General features: G+C 45.5%; 1 pseudogene; it reads left to right on the top strand.

Annotated features, from left to right (window-relative positions):
* Positions 1–677: 677 nt before the first annotated feature.
* LOC116885933 lies at positions 678–1,582 on the top strand (annotated as a pseudogene).
* The last annotated feature ends 13,421 nt before the right edge of the window (positions 1,583–15,003 follow it).

The following is a 15,003-nucleotide window of genomic DNA, read 5'->3' as shown; positions in this document are numbered from 1 at the left end:
TGGACATTCGAATACTTGGTCCCCACTTTGGTGCTACTGTTTGGGAAGGTTTAGGAGGCGTGGTCTTGCTGGAGGAAGTGCATTACTACAGCTGGGTTTTGAGAGCTGAAAACCTTGTACTTTTTCCATTCTGTGCCCACTCTGTCTCATGCTCATGATTGAGATGTGAGCTCTTAGGTGTACCGTGCTTGGGGCTTGCTGCTGGCTGTTATGTCTCCTCAGTATTATACCTCAGGAACTGTAAGCCCAAATCACCTTTGATAGGTTGCCTTGGTTGCAGTGCTTAATCACAGCAACAGAAAAGTAGCTACTATACAATCAAATCGACAGTTAAGGATAACCGGCAATGACATCATTCTTTCTCCTTTTGTCAATGTTCTTCATAAATGAACAATACTTATGGACATCCAGTGATCCCCTAAGCTTTGTGACATTGGCTCATCATCCCAGCTACTCTGGAGGCTGAGGCGGAAGGATCACAAGTTTAAGGCTTGCCTGGGCAGTTTAGTGAGATGCTGTTTCAAAAAACTAAAGCCTAAACACTTCCTCAACAACGCCCCCTCCCAATTAACCAGTGATTCCCCCATCATTTGTTAAGAAGGACCAGGCTGAGCTATTCGACCCTGGAATAAGAAAGAGAATTAGTACAGTCTTGACTGGACTCAGGTGGTGTTGCTATGGAGCAGAAAGGGCAGGATTTCGGCACAGCTGTCAGTGACACCATGGAGAATGAGTTCACATATGAAGATTATCAGAGCACCGCTGAGTGGCTTTGGTCTCATACTTCGCATCGACCTCAAGTGGCAGTGATCTGTGTTTCTGGCTTAGGAGGGTTGCCTGCTAAATTAACTCAGTCTCCAATCTTTGGCTACAGTGAGATACCCAACTTTCTCCAAAGCACAGTGCAAGGTCACATGGGTTGACTGGTGTTTGGATTCCTGAATGGCAGACCCTGTGTGACGGTGTAGGACCAGTTCCATATGTATGAAGGGGACTCACTGTCAAAGGTGACATTCCCAGTGAGAGTTTTCCATTCTGGGTATGGATACTTTGGTGATCACCAATGCTGCTGGAGGACTTCACCCCAATTTTGAAGTTGGAGATATCATCTGTGAACACACCAACCTACCTGGTTTCTGTGGTCAGAACCCTCTTGGAGGCCCCAATGATGAAAGGTTTGGAGTTCGTTTTCCTGCCATGTCTGATGCTTATGACTGGAATATGAGGCAAAGGCGTTAGTGCCTGGAGATAAAGGGGGGAGCAACAAGAACTACAAGAAGGCATCTATGTGATGCTGGCAGGTCCCAACTTTGAGCCTGTCATAGAGAGTTGTCTGCTAAGGATGCTGGGAGTGGATGCTATTGGCATGAGCAGAGTCCCAGAAGTTATTGTTGGGATCCACTGTGGGTTCCGTGTTTTTGGTCTCTCACTCATTACTACCAAGGTTGTCAAGGATTACGAGAACTTGGAGAAGGCCAATCCCATAGAAGTTCTGGAGCCTGGGAAAGCAGCTGCACAGAAATTGGAACAGTTTGCCTCCATTCTTACGTAGAGCACTCCACTCCCTGAGTATGCCAACTGACTGGCTGTGGAGTGCTCCGACGCTCCCCTGGTGGGGTCCAAGTAGCTGTCTACTTTTATCTCTTGCTGGGGTCACCAGTCCCTGTTCTTAGATTCTAGCAGGAAAAAAAATGATGCCTACCCTTCACCTTCCCGATAGATGTCCTTCTACTGATGCCTGGTTCTCTTGCTTAACTGTCTTCTCAAATTAACTTTCATTCCTCTGGAAGAGCTGGACCCCATTTCCCAGCACACTTGGGATATATGCCTTCAAACAGTACCTTCTACATCCCAGAGATGACAGACATATTCTGGGCTTCCCTTAAAGCCCTAGAGACCAAAGACCAGCCCAATACCTCTGGGATTCTATTTAGTATCATAATGTTTTGAGAATAAAGAGATCAGATACTTTCTTTTAAAAAAGAAGAAAGAGAATGGTGATGTCTTCTCTCTAACCCCTATTTCTGGTATTGTGATTTTTGTCTGTTCCGTTGATCTGGCACAGTTGATATCAAGTTTTATATCAATGTTTACATTATGTCTCGCAGGGATATTTTTTTAAGGAGCAATTTCAAAGACAAGAAGATGATTAATGCTGCTTGGAAGGAAGGCAAGGAAAGACACTGTTGAAGATAAAAGAAAGTGGGAAGAGACAAAGCAGGTCGTGGTTCAGGCAGACATTGGATCGTGTAGATGGGTCGCTATTGCAACTAATAGATGTTCTGGGCCCTGAGGTCTTCAGAAAGTATGTCCTTAATCATTTATTAATAACACTCTGCTCTAGTTTCCTTCTTGAAGCTGTGATACAGCACCCTGACCAAAAGCAATGTAGGGGAAGAAAGGGTTTATTTCAACTTCTACATCTATGAGTCCATCACTGAAGCAAGCCAGGGTGGAAACTCAGGCAGGGACTTGAAGCAGAAACCGTGAAGGATTTCCACTGGCGGACTTACTTTTACTTAACTCCCATTTACTTAGCTTTCTTACAAAGCTAAGGACCCCTAACCAAAGACAGTCTCGCTCACAGTGGGGTGGGCCATTTAGATCAATTAATACTCAAGACACAAACGTGCTCGCAGGACAATTGTATCTGGGAAATCCTCTTTCCGATGGATGACTCTAAGCTGTGCCAAGTTGAAGGTCAAAGCTAAACAGGACACACAGTAAACAGATAAAATAAGAAAGGATGGATTCCCTACCATATTTAGGCTCTGATTTGGTGATCTGGGAATCAAAGCTTGTAAGCACAAGAAATAACCTTTCTATCAAGTGCTCACTCAGGGACCCAACCATCTGACATTGCAATATGATGTACCCTACAAATGTGTTGAGTCACATGTCATGACTATTCTAGGATGCCCGTGTCCTAAGGGCTCCAGGTTGGATGTGCCAGGTACAAAATTTAGTTTTCCAGAGGACACAAATAGTAAGAACAGTGTATAATAGTGTGTACCAGCACTAGGATTCATTCAGTACAAGGTCACTGTGGGCCAACAGAGTCAATTAAGATGAATGAAAGATATATATAGAAATAGTAATAGATAGATAGATAGATAGATAGGAAGGTAGGTAGGTAGATGATAGGTAGATGGACAGATAAATAGTTTTGGAAGGATTGATTTAATGTTGAAGGGGCCAACAGAAAGCCATTGTTCTCTACATACAGCAAATGCCTGTGTGTTTTCTTGATTGGTCCTAACTGAGGAACCATTTGCCCATACACATTAGACTCTCAGCCTATTCTCCATCTCCCTGGCTCTCCCTATACACATGCACATGAGCATATACACATGGAGGCACATGGAAGACAGAGTCATCTGTAGCGTTGTTCTTCAACACGTCCCCACCTTGATTTTTGAGGCTGGGCATCTCACTTTCCCCTGGGGCTTACTGACCACAGCTTCCTGACCCCCCAGCTCTAGCTCTAACCACAGTCATATCCTCCCACCTGCAGATCATTTTGGAAATGGAACCTCATGCTTGCAAAGCTAGCACTTTACTGACTAAGCTGCCTTCCGGACTCTGATTCCCAATCAATTCTATTTATCTTCCTCAACACATCTTTGATGAATTTGCACTCCTGGAAGGCAAGCTCTCGATGGCTCAGGTCAGAATTAGAATGCCATCAAGGTATAAGTTCTTTCTGGACAATAACTATTTAAGAGATCGCTGGAAATTCTATTTTATTTCTTTTACCATTTCAACTTTCGAATTCTGCCAAAATACCTTCAATGAATAATTCGTTACTATTTGCAAAAGCTAAGCCCTCTCTAGAGAAAGGTGCTGTATTAATATAAAGAAAAAGGCCCTTTGGTGGGCAGCTTAGTACCTCTGAGCCTAGGAGGGCCAATTAGCCGACAAAATAAATTTCTAGAACAAAAGCTGATTTGATGAACTGTTACACAGAGGAGTCAAGTCAAAGAAATAATAATCACACGCGATTTAGCCTGGAACAAAAGAGGGAAACCGCCATGAACCACCAGAGAGGGAAGATTCTTGATTTTTATCTTGGTTTTGATGATAGTTTAACCAACGTCTACAAAGGGGAATATGGTATTTTAAGCTACTTCTGCGTGAGGACAAGAGGCTCGCCATCCCTATGCGTAATTTTGTGGATGTTGTAACACAGCAGCCCCAGGTTCTAGCAGGTAAAACCTCGAGGTGGATAAAACGTCTTTTGAAATAAGTGGAAACGATCAGATGATAGCCTGGGAGAGTACAAAAAGTCAGGCATATATTGAAAAAGAAGAATGGCTTTTCTCACAGGGGAAGCCAGAGCTCAAGCTACAATATGCGCTATGGTGACTGACTAAATCTCATTCCTCACTCAGAAACCATCTTCTCTGAGACAACGCCACATAGTAGCCCTTGCTTGGAGTGCGTGGACTAGTCACGTTTCTGGGCTTAAGCCTGGGACTAAAACTGACTAGACATATATCTCATTCCTGTGTTTAAACTATTTCATTTTTATTTCTGCGTCTGTGTGGTTTTATGTATCTGCATACAGGAGCCCTTGGCAACCAGAAATGGATACCAAATACCCTAGAACTAGGAATTAGGTAGCTGGAAGGTCTGAGATACTGTCTATCCAGGGATCTATGTCTTCTAGCTTGATCCCACCCCCTACAGGCTCCAAAACCTTTCAAAATAGAGCCACCTATGAGGGAAGGAGCATCCAAAGCTTGACACAGGGAATATTTCAGACGACAGGAGATGTAACCCATTCATCTGATAACGTCCCCACTTTTCAGGATAGCCACAGACTTGTAGCTCACAGCAAAGCCACGTGAATGGAAAGCAATTAGAGGAGGGTATGACAGTGCAAATGTGCCTGCAGGCACATGCGTGTGCACTCATGTAGAGAGGCCACAGCTCCAGGGTAGGTGTCTTCCTATGCCAATTCTCATATTATTTCTTGAGATTGGTATTTCATTGAGAATAGAGAGATCACCGACTGGCTAGCCTGGCTGACAAAAATGTTAGGAGGATCTTCTCGTTTTCATCGCTTTGGCTTTACACATATATATGCCATAACATGCGTGTTTAATGTAGTGGCTCTTAGGGGTCATGCCTAAGCCTTTATCTGAAGGGTCCTTGCCAGTTCCTGATTATTTTCCAACTGCAAGAAAACCAGGTGTGTTCTTTCCTCTTTCTCCATGAAGTCATTCCTTAGTCACACTTGCAACTTTAACTTCCTGTGTGTAGGTTTGTATGTTGGCGGTGAGTACATGTGCCAGCCCGTGTGGTAACAGTAGACAGCCTCAGGTGTCACTTCTCAGGTACGCTCCATGTGCCCCTTGAGAACAGGTCTTTTAAGGAGTTTGTCAAGGAGACTAGGCTAGCTGGACAGTTAATTCTGGGAATCCCCGTCTCTACCTCCCAGCTATTGCATATGGCCAACTTTATTTTTTAAAACAAAACAAAACAAAACCCAGAAAACATGAGGTTTTCTATCCCAGCCCCGACCTTAATTAACTTCTATGAAATTTACTTTTAAAATCATTTTAATGTAAAGATTATAAAATAATTAGTGGTAAGACACCGGCATAGAATCTTCCAGTGAGGGGCTGGGGGCGTGGTCTGGTAGGAGGGTTTCTTGTTTAGAATCCCCCAGTGATGGGATGGGGCCTTGGATCCAGCAGTAGAGAGCCTACCTAAAATCCCCCAGTGATGGGGTAGGGCATGGCTCAGTGATAGAGCCCCTCCCTAGAATTCTTTAGTGAAGGACTGGAGTTGTGACGTACTGGTAACAGGCTGAGAAAACACAAAGAAATGAAATGTAACACACACCACACACACACACACACACACACACACACACACACACACACACACACTGGTTTCTGTAGCACATAGGTAGTTATACAGGCCTTGAATATACAGACCTCAAGGTCCTCCTGCCTCAGTCCTCCATGTGCTGGAATTACAGGCACGTGTGACCACATTCACCACGTTACCTGATGGACAGTTTTTTCAATGCCTGTCGTGCACATCGTAGTAAACCTGCTACAAACATGAGCCCAGAGCTAGAGATATTTGACCATGGGTATTTGAAGCTAACACTAATCAGATGTTTGTCTCCGGGCAAGGCATCTAACATCTCGGCGTCTTGTGATGCTCTGCTTATTTCAAACACAGACTTTCACAGTATGAAGGTGTAGGTGGGTCTCTCTGGGTGATAAGAATTAAGTGAATGCACATGAAGGGCAAGATACAGTTCTTGGGGATGGGTATGTGTCATGGAAGCAGAGCATCTACCTAGAATCCCCAGTGAGAGACTGGGGGCGTGGCTCAGTGGTAGAGCCCCTGCCTAGAATCCCCCAGTGAGGGGCTGGGGGCGTGGCTCAGTGGTAGAGCCCCTGCGTAGAATCCCCCGTGAGGGGCTGGGGGCATGGCTCAGTGGGGGCTGGAGCACCTGCCCTGCCTAGAATCCCCCAGTGAGGGGCTGGGGTGTGGCTCAGTGGTAGAGCCCCTGCCTAGAATCCCCCAGTGAGGGGCTGGGGCGTGGCTCAGTGGTGAGAGCCCCTGCCTAGAATCCCCCAGTGAGGGGCTGGGGGCGTGGCTCAGTGGTAGAGCCCCTGCCTAGAATCCCCAGTGAGGGGCTGGGATGTAGATCACGTGCAGTAAAAGTAACAAATATTTATGTAGTTCTTGGGGAGCATTTAACTTTTTAAAAAAATCAGAGGTCATGTGCTACACGGCCTTTTAGAAGCTTTTTTTCCTACTTAATAGTGTAATACGTATATTACATATTAACTCTTTTTAAAGAACCATAATTTAGAATCTGCATAATTTTTCTAAAATCAAAATCTTGCCTCTGATATACTTGCTTGGAGTGCTGTTGACTAGATTCTGACTTGGAAGTGCCGATAGGTGAGTGTACTTTAGCATCATTTATATGTCTGCTGTGGAGCATTTTATACTGACAAGTTCTCTTTCATTATCTGAGACGTCTAACATTCATAAATGTGGCTTTTGAAAAGAGGGCTGGATCATAGTTCAGTGGTAGAGCCCCTGCCTAGAATTCCCCAGTGAGGGGCTGGGGGCGTGGCTCAGTGGTAGAGGCCCTGCCTAGAATCCCCCAGTGAGGGGCTGGGATCATGGTTCAGTGACAAAATGCCTGAGTAGATGGCCCCATATTGAAAACATGGATAGCAAACAGCCCAGGCACATTTTCATGGGTAAATATTGATACCCCATGGCTCATCCAATATGTTGATTGCTCTAACTTTCAGTAAAAAAAAACAGGCAAGGCCCACATAAATTGCTTCCCTGTTTTAAAAATGCTTTTCCAATCATTATTGTTAATATATGCTATCTCTTTTCCTTTTTATTGAGGCTAGATCCTCCTATGTTACCCAGGCTAGACTTAATTTCAATATCTTTCTATCTCAATTTCCTCAACTTCTTCAGTGCTGGAGTTATAGGTTTGTACCGTCATATGTGACCCAAGATATGCCTGTTTTTCAAATTTTAACTCATAGAGTTCAATTGAAAAGGATGAATAGGGAGTTCCCTTCCTGGAGAAGAGAGAGAGAGAGAGAGAGAGAGAGAGAGAGAGAGAGAGACAGAGACAGAGACAGAGACAGACAGAGACAGAGACAGAAACAGAGAGACAGACACACAGAGACAGAGAGAGAAACAGAGAGACAGACACACAGACACACACAGAGACAGAGACAGAGAGAGACAGAGACACAGAGAAATAGACAGAGAGACACACAGACGTATACACACAGAGACAGTGAGAGACACACAGAGACAGACAGAGAGACACATACACACAGACACACACACACATACACACACACACACACACACACAGAGAGAGAGAGAGAGAGAGAGAGAGAGAGAGAGAGAGAGAGAGAGAGAGATCAGTTTTAGACTCTCAAGATTCTCATCTGCCTGTGGATAGAAGCCCCTGTTACACCTTCTGATGATGTCACAGTATACTCAAAGTGCCTAGCATCATCTCTGGGTTGGGACTTCATAGGCTCACCGTCTTTCTCGGCACAAGCAGCCACCGGCTGGGAACAGGAATGGTGTAGTTTAGGACTCATATTCTGGTGTTTGCATTGACTCCCTTTCTTGGAATTCTCATGACAGGTGAGTTTCCATTTAGTGGCTGATGTAAGCTGTGTGCTGTGAACTGATTTCCTTTTCTTTTTTTTGAGATAGGACCTCATGGAGTCCAGACTGGCATCCAAATTCCTATGTAGTCTAGAATAACCTTGAATTTTTGATCCTTCTTCCTGCCTTTGCATCCTGAGAGCTGGAAGGAATGGCACTGTGCATGCCACCATACCTGGTCTCTGTGTAATGGGTGGACAGGTCCCCAGCCTTTTCCTCTCCTTCTCCCTCTCTCCCTCTTCCTCTCCCTCCCTCTCTCCCTCTCTCCCCCTCCCTCTCTCCCTCTCTCCCCCTCCCCCCTCTCTCTGCGACACCACCAGGCTCTCCAGAATTCTCATCCCTCTTATATTTGTGTTTTCCAAATTAGCAGTTTGCTCTTGTGTGTTGACCTTTTTAATATTCTGTATTTTGATTGGTTGGTCTTGCCACTCTCTCTTGTTTTCAACCCAGCTTAACCCCCCAGGGAAGAGGTGAAACAGCTATCCAATAAAAATACAAAATACTGAAAAGGTCAGAATCCACCATTACAATAAATTACCATAACTCAAACAGGGAAGCAGGCATTATGATTCTGATACAGACGAGGATGGAGACCGGCAGGAGAGTTGAAAATGGCACCTCCTGAATGCATTTGGATGTCAGGGTTCATAAGAAACAGAGTCAACATTCCAAGTCGCAGCTGGAGCATTGTCTTGTGAACGTCCCGCATCCTCTGTTGAAGTACAGAAATGCCATACTGAACAGGCTGCTGTGTTTGTTTTACTTCTGTCCCCAGATGTGGGGGACAAGATGCTGTTGTGGGGAAGAAAGAACAGTGTTTGCCAGATAAAGTACCACAATCTGAGTAGAGACGCTGAACCAGGAATTAGGAGACTTAGCTCTACCTATCTCTGCTGTGAACTCACTGTGGACGATAAGCATTGATCAATATTCCCTGTCCTTGCCCTTTTTTAGCACTGGGGATGGAATCAAGGTCCTTGCACATACTAAGCAGGTGCTCTGCCACTGAGCCACGCCCCCAGCCCCTCACTGGGGGGAGATTATAGGCAGGGGCTCTGCCACTGAGCCACGCCCCCAGCCCCTCACTGGGGGGAGATTATAGGCAGGGGCTCTACCACTGAGCCACGCCCCCAGCCCCTCACTGGGGGATTCTAGGCAGGGGCTCTACCACTGAGCCACGCCCCCCAGTCTCTCATTGGGGATTCTAGGCAAGTGCTCGACCACTGAGCCACATCCTCAACCCCCGCTTCTGATCGCAGGTAATGCTATACTTCTGAGTTACATTCTCAGCCCAAAGTTACTTAATGGTCTTAACCTTGCCCCATCGGTATTTCAAATCATTTTTTGTGTCACACGGGATATTGGAGTTTTGTAATATCATCAACATGGCCAGGTTGTGACAATTATAAACTGTGAAGTATTCTCTTCCTACCTATTATGTTCTACGAGCAGGCAAAATTCTAAAACTCTCTAGATCCCGGTTGCCATTATGTTTTCTCTAGATCTAGAAGAAACCTGGCGGTGGGGTACATGATTCAGTGACCTGCCAGGCTGCTGCCGCCCCTCCCCCTTCCATCCCATGTGGAAAGTTGAAATGAATGAAATCTCCAGCCTGGAAGGCCATTTCATATCGGGGAGATCAATAAGAACTCCATTTTTTTTATTTTCCAGAGACATGGCAAGCCTCAGGCATAGCTGGCAGCTACTGACAGCTGGGCTGTGTCCAGCTCAGCCCTCCTGCCTGTCACCCAGTTATGATGGCAGACACCTACCCCACCCCTCAGCCCAGCAGCAGGGCAGGGTACACCATCAGAGCAGCCAGTTCCATAGGGGATGGGTGACTTCAGGGAATGGGGGAAACCCCTGCTTGTGGGCAGCCACAATTTAATCGTCTCTATCTTGAACAAATTAGCTCTTAAGTGGTCGCGTGAAGAGAGCTGTGTTAATCTACTGAATCGTAAACCTTCCCCACAGTGCGATGCCGCCATTCACACACAGACACTAATCTGCAACCACACCGTCAGTCTGGGTTTTGACACAGACACTTTGAATTGCCAACAGAAAATCGTATTTGACATTTAATTCCAATCATGCGGAGCCTTTCATTGAAAGTGCTGTCACTTCACCTTTATTTGGGAGACAATACACTCATGTCTTCTCATAATTTTTTTCCCCCTTGGAGGAGGGGGTGCAGAGAGGAGAATGAAAGAAAAATTGAACTTTAGGGATTGGCTTAGTAGCTGAGAGCATTTCCTACTCTGGCAGAGGACCAGCCTTTGGTTCCCAGCACCAGGATGTGACATCTCATCACTGTACCTCTAGCTCACAGGGTTTGTCATTATTGCTGGCCTCTGTGGGTGTCTCATGCGCGTATGCACACACACACACACACACACACACACACACACACGTACTTACATGTACACAACAATAAATCTTAAAAAAAAAAAAAGAAAAATCAAACTTTAAGTAATGCACGGGTTGAAGCAATGCTCAGATTTCCACAACAGCCTGCAGCTGCTGTTGACCTGTGGTTTCTGCACCCTAGATTATCCCCAGATTATGTATGATGGTATGAGTATTAGGAACCATTGTATGCAAATCAGCCCTGTTGTATGTGGGTTAGGCATTCATTCACGTTAAAAGGGATGTTGAATGGAGAGAGGGACATGTAAACTAATGAGTACAGTCTTAGTTTCCTGTTGCCTTGATAAAATACTAGGACAAAAAGCAATTCAGGGAGAAAGTGTTGATCTTTAGCTCAGGATCCCAGAGTTACCAGTTAGAGTCCATCAAAGCCGGGGAAGTCACGTGGGCAGGAAATAGACTCCAGCTGCTAGGGGAACTGGTTACACTGTATCTGCACTCTTCAGACAGCAGTAGGTGCGCACATGCTAACACTGAACCCTCCTCCCTTCTTTCCACAAAACTGAGCTAGCCACTTTGATACAAGCTCTTCCCTGCACTACTAATATAATCAAGGCAGTCTCGGCACAGACATGACCACAGGGCAACATTATCCAGAAAGTCCCTTATTAATATTCTACCCCTAGGTGACTCTAGATTCTGTCAAGTTTGGCAATTAAAACTGACCACCACAGGTACAAAACTTTAGATAGATGGGAGGTTCAATTTCACTATGGAGTGCGGTGACTGTAAATATTAGTAACATATTGGCATATATCAAAATGGCTACAGGATTTCTTGCTTATCTTTATCTAGTTCGCATGTGTGAGACGCACCTGTGCGCTCAATGTGCGTGCAGAGACTAGAGGACAACTGTCAGGTCTCTAGAGTCTTGTTTGTTTGCTTGTTTGCTTGTTTGCTTGTTTGCTTTTTAGAGGAGGCCCCTTATTTGCAGGGTTCTAGGTGGGCTAGGCTAGCCGAGCAGCTTGCTTTTGGAGATCCACCTGTCTTTTCCTCCCGTTTGCAATCTTCATGCCTGGCTTTTAAAAAAGATTTATTTATTTTATATTATATATGTATGTATTTGCCTGCACGCATGTATATATTCATCACCCGCATGACTGGTGCTGTGGATCCCTGAAACTGGAATTACAGGCCGTTGTGAGCTGCCATGTGGGTGCTGGGAGTTGAACCCCTGTCCTGTAGAGGAGCAGTCAGTGCTCTTTACCACTGAGCTATTTCTTCAGCCTGGCTTTTGAAATGGGTTCTGGGTGTGAAAGCCTAACTCCTTATGCTTATGAGGTAAGTATTTAACAGGTGAGCTACCTCCTCAAACCCTTCACAAACAGCTAAAAGATTTAAAGCCTTTCATCATGAAGAACTGATAAACATTTGCAGTCATGTTAATTAGCCTGGTTTGTGCATTCCAGTGTGTGTGAGTGTGTATGTGTGTGTGTGCATACATACACACACACATACACACACACACATAATAAATCAGTGTATACTGATTACATGATGTTCGAATAGGATGTATACAATGTCCTGAAATGGCACTTTACATCTTGTAAGTCCAGTGTGATTTGTTTATTAAAAGTAAAATTCAAAGGACTGGGGGAATCAGTCTGTGGTTAAAAATGTTTGCTGTGCAAATGTGTTGATCTGAGTTCGAATCCCCAGAGTTCATGTAAAACCACATATAGTTGCACACATCTGTAATTCCAGTGTTCCTATGGTGAGATGGGAGAGGTCCCAGGAACTCCTGAGCCAACCACTGTGACATACACAGTGGTGAACAAGAGACCCCACAAGGCAGAGGGTGAGGAGTGATATTTGAGGTTGTCCTCCTACCTGCACATATGTGCTATGGCATGTAACATGTGGATGCATGTGTGAGTACAACACACACAACACACACACAGGAGAAAAGGAAGTAAATTCAAATGGATTTGAAGGCACACAGCTAGCCCAGGATTTGAGAAACTGAGGCAGGGAGATGGTTATATATTTTAGGTCAGCCTTCCTAACCAACAGTGTTATCGATGTACCAGGTAATATTTTACAAACATCTACTCCTGCTGTAATTTTATAACTTCAAGTGTAAATGGTAAAAAGTAAACTTTTGGTGCTTTCTGGGAGACCTCTGACATGTCATAAAATCGCAGTCAGAACACAGGACAGAAATGAGGAAAAACGCTGGTTGTCATGGCATTTAAATCTTACCTGCCACCGAAATGCCACCCTTCTCAAGTTGAGTCCTATGGTAAATAAAGGTCTAGGGGGAGAGCAGGTTCCAAAGGCAAGAGCGCCAGCCTTTGAAATTCCAGAGTCTTAGCTGGAGAACTTATCATGACTCTTAGTTCATGCCATCCCTAGATGTGGGGGGTTGGGAAGGGAGGACAGAGAGATGGAGAAGGAGGAAGAGGACAGGAGATAACCGCAGGAGTGCAGCGAGAGGTGGTTTCTCCTCTTTCTGGAGTCTGGCTGTGTAGACGTGTCCTCTGCTGCTGCTAAGTAGAAGCCCCAGGATGTGGAAGCAGAGGTTCCGTCTGGAGACACTGCTCAAAGTAGTCTGCTTGGACTGGGCGTCCTATTCCCATCCCAGAGTACCACAGATGGGTAAAGGCTTGGTGAAGCAAGTACGCGTTTTGGCTTCTTGAAAATCAAGAGTGACTCTCTTGGGATATTCGAGTCTTCTAAGTTTCTCCATCTACCCACCCAGCTGTGAGCACCAGATTGCCATAACTGGACTGAGGGGCTTCATTCAAAGGCTCTTCTCTGGTGGTCTCTCGGTAAAGACCAGTTGTTATGGGTGCAGAAACTAAGTTGTTATCTAAATAGTCCTTGACACAAGGACAAGAACAGTCGTTCTCCACACGTGGGTTGCGACCCCTTTGGAGATCGAATGACCCTTTCGCAGGGGTTGCATATCAGATATTTGCATCATGACTCACAACAGCAGCAAAATTGCAGTTATGAAGTTAGCAATGGAAACAGTTTTATGACTGGAGGTCACCACAATGTGAGGAACTGCATTAAAGGGTTGCAGCACTGGGAAGGTTGAGAGCCGCTGGGCTGAAGTGTCAGATGGGGATGGGGTGGGGGATGGGTTGTTTTAACTGCTGGTGCCTCCATAGTGAAACGCTCTGTCCTCCAAATCATGACTAAATAAAGTCCCGATTGACAGGAGGCAGGAACTGTCTCCAGAAGACTTCATCAGGACCCTGCTCAGTCTCCCAGACAAGGAGTGATAGCTGTTGGAGATCCTGCAGTAGAGGAGGATACCAAGCTTCAGCTTGGAGCAGGGATTTTGCCACAGGAGGCAGGAATTTGAAGAGGGGGGAGAGGGGAGAGAGGGGGGAGAGGAGGGAGGGGGAGAGGGGGAGAGAGAGAATGAGCTGGAAAAATGTGATAGGTCTCTGTCTTGGAGGAAATGGTATTTACCACTAGGAGATAGATTATGAAAACAGGGTCCAATGGCTATAGAAGCTAAGGCATAGACAACGGGATTTGGATCAATTGAAGATAGACTGCCCAGAGTAAGGATACAGAGTACCTGGGCTTCTTTCCAACTTGAGGCAAGACTAGCCTGAGGACTTAAGTCTTCATATGGGGCTGCCAGCTGGCTGGCTGGGCTAGGGTAGTGGAAGGTCTTCTCTGTCCTTAAGTGCAGTATATCTGAAGGTGTAAGGGTTGTTAACAAGTTCTGGAAGGCCCCCATGCCACTCCATTTTGGAAAGAGTGTGCCCGACAGTAGGAAAATTGGAGAAGAAAGATGCCACTAGACAATTGGTCTTGCATCCTTCAAGCAAGAGACCTTCCTCAAATATGTCTTCTCCCTCTTGTCAGGATCCCTGCTGACTCAGTTCGCTTTCATTTTGATAACAGAACACTTGAGGTTAGGCATCATATAACGTCTGAAGTCTGATGGGTTGCAAGTCTAAGATAGTCCAGGCTTTTCCATTTGCATGAACTTTCTGTCGTGAGAATTGTTTTTTGAACCAATGTTAACTTTTTCTGAGGTCAATGTCCCGAATGACCTAGAGATCTTACATGTTACCCTTTTGGGACTGGTGAAATCTAAGTACTTGTATAATTGCCAGAGAAGCATGTTATTGCTGAACCATACTGCTAACCCTCACTGGGGGATTCTAGGCAGGGGCTCTACCACTGAGCCACGCCCCCAGCCCCTCACTGGGGGATTCTAGGCAGGGGCTCTACCACTGAGCCACGCCCCCAGCCCCTCACTGGGGGATTCTAGGCAGGTGCTCTACCACTGAGCCACATCCCAAGTCCCTCACTGGGGGATTCTAGGCAAGAGTTCTATATTTAAGTCATGCTCCAGACTGTCCATAAGCCTTTATGGTTCTGCCTTCTCTCAAGCACTGCCCCATCAGAGACCAAGTT

Source organism: Rattus rattus, chromosome 16 (assembly GCF_011064425.1).
Source record: "Rattus rattus isolate New Zealand chromosome 16, Rrattus_CSIRO_v1, whole genome shotgun sequence".
NCBI lineage: Eukaryota > Metazoa > Chordata > Mammalia > Rodentia > Muridae > Rattus > Rattus rattus.
This window is presented reverse-complemented; position numbering and strand designations above follow the sequence as displayed.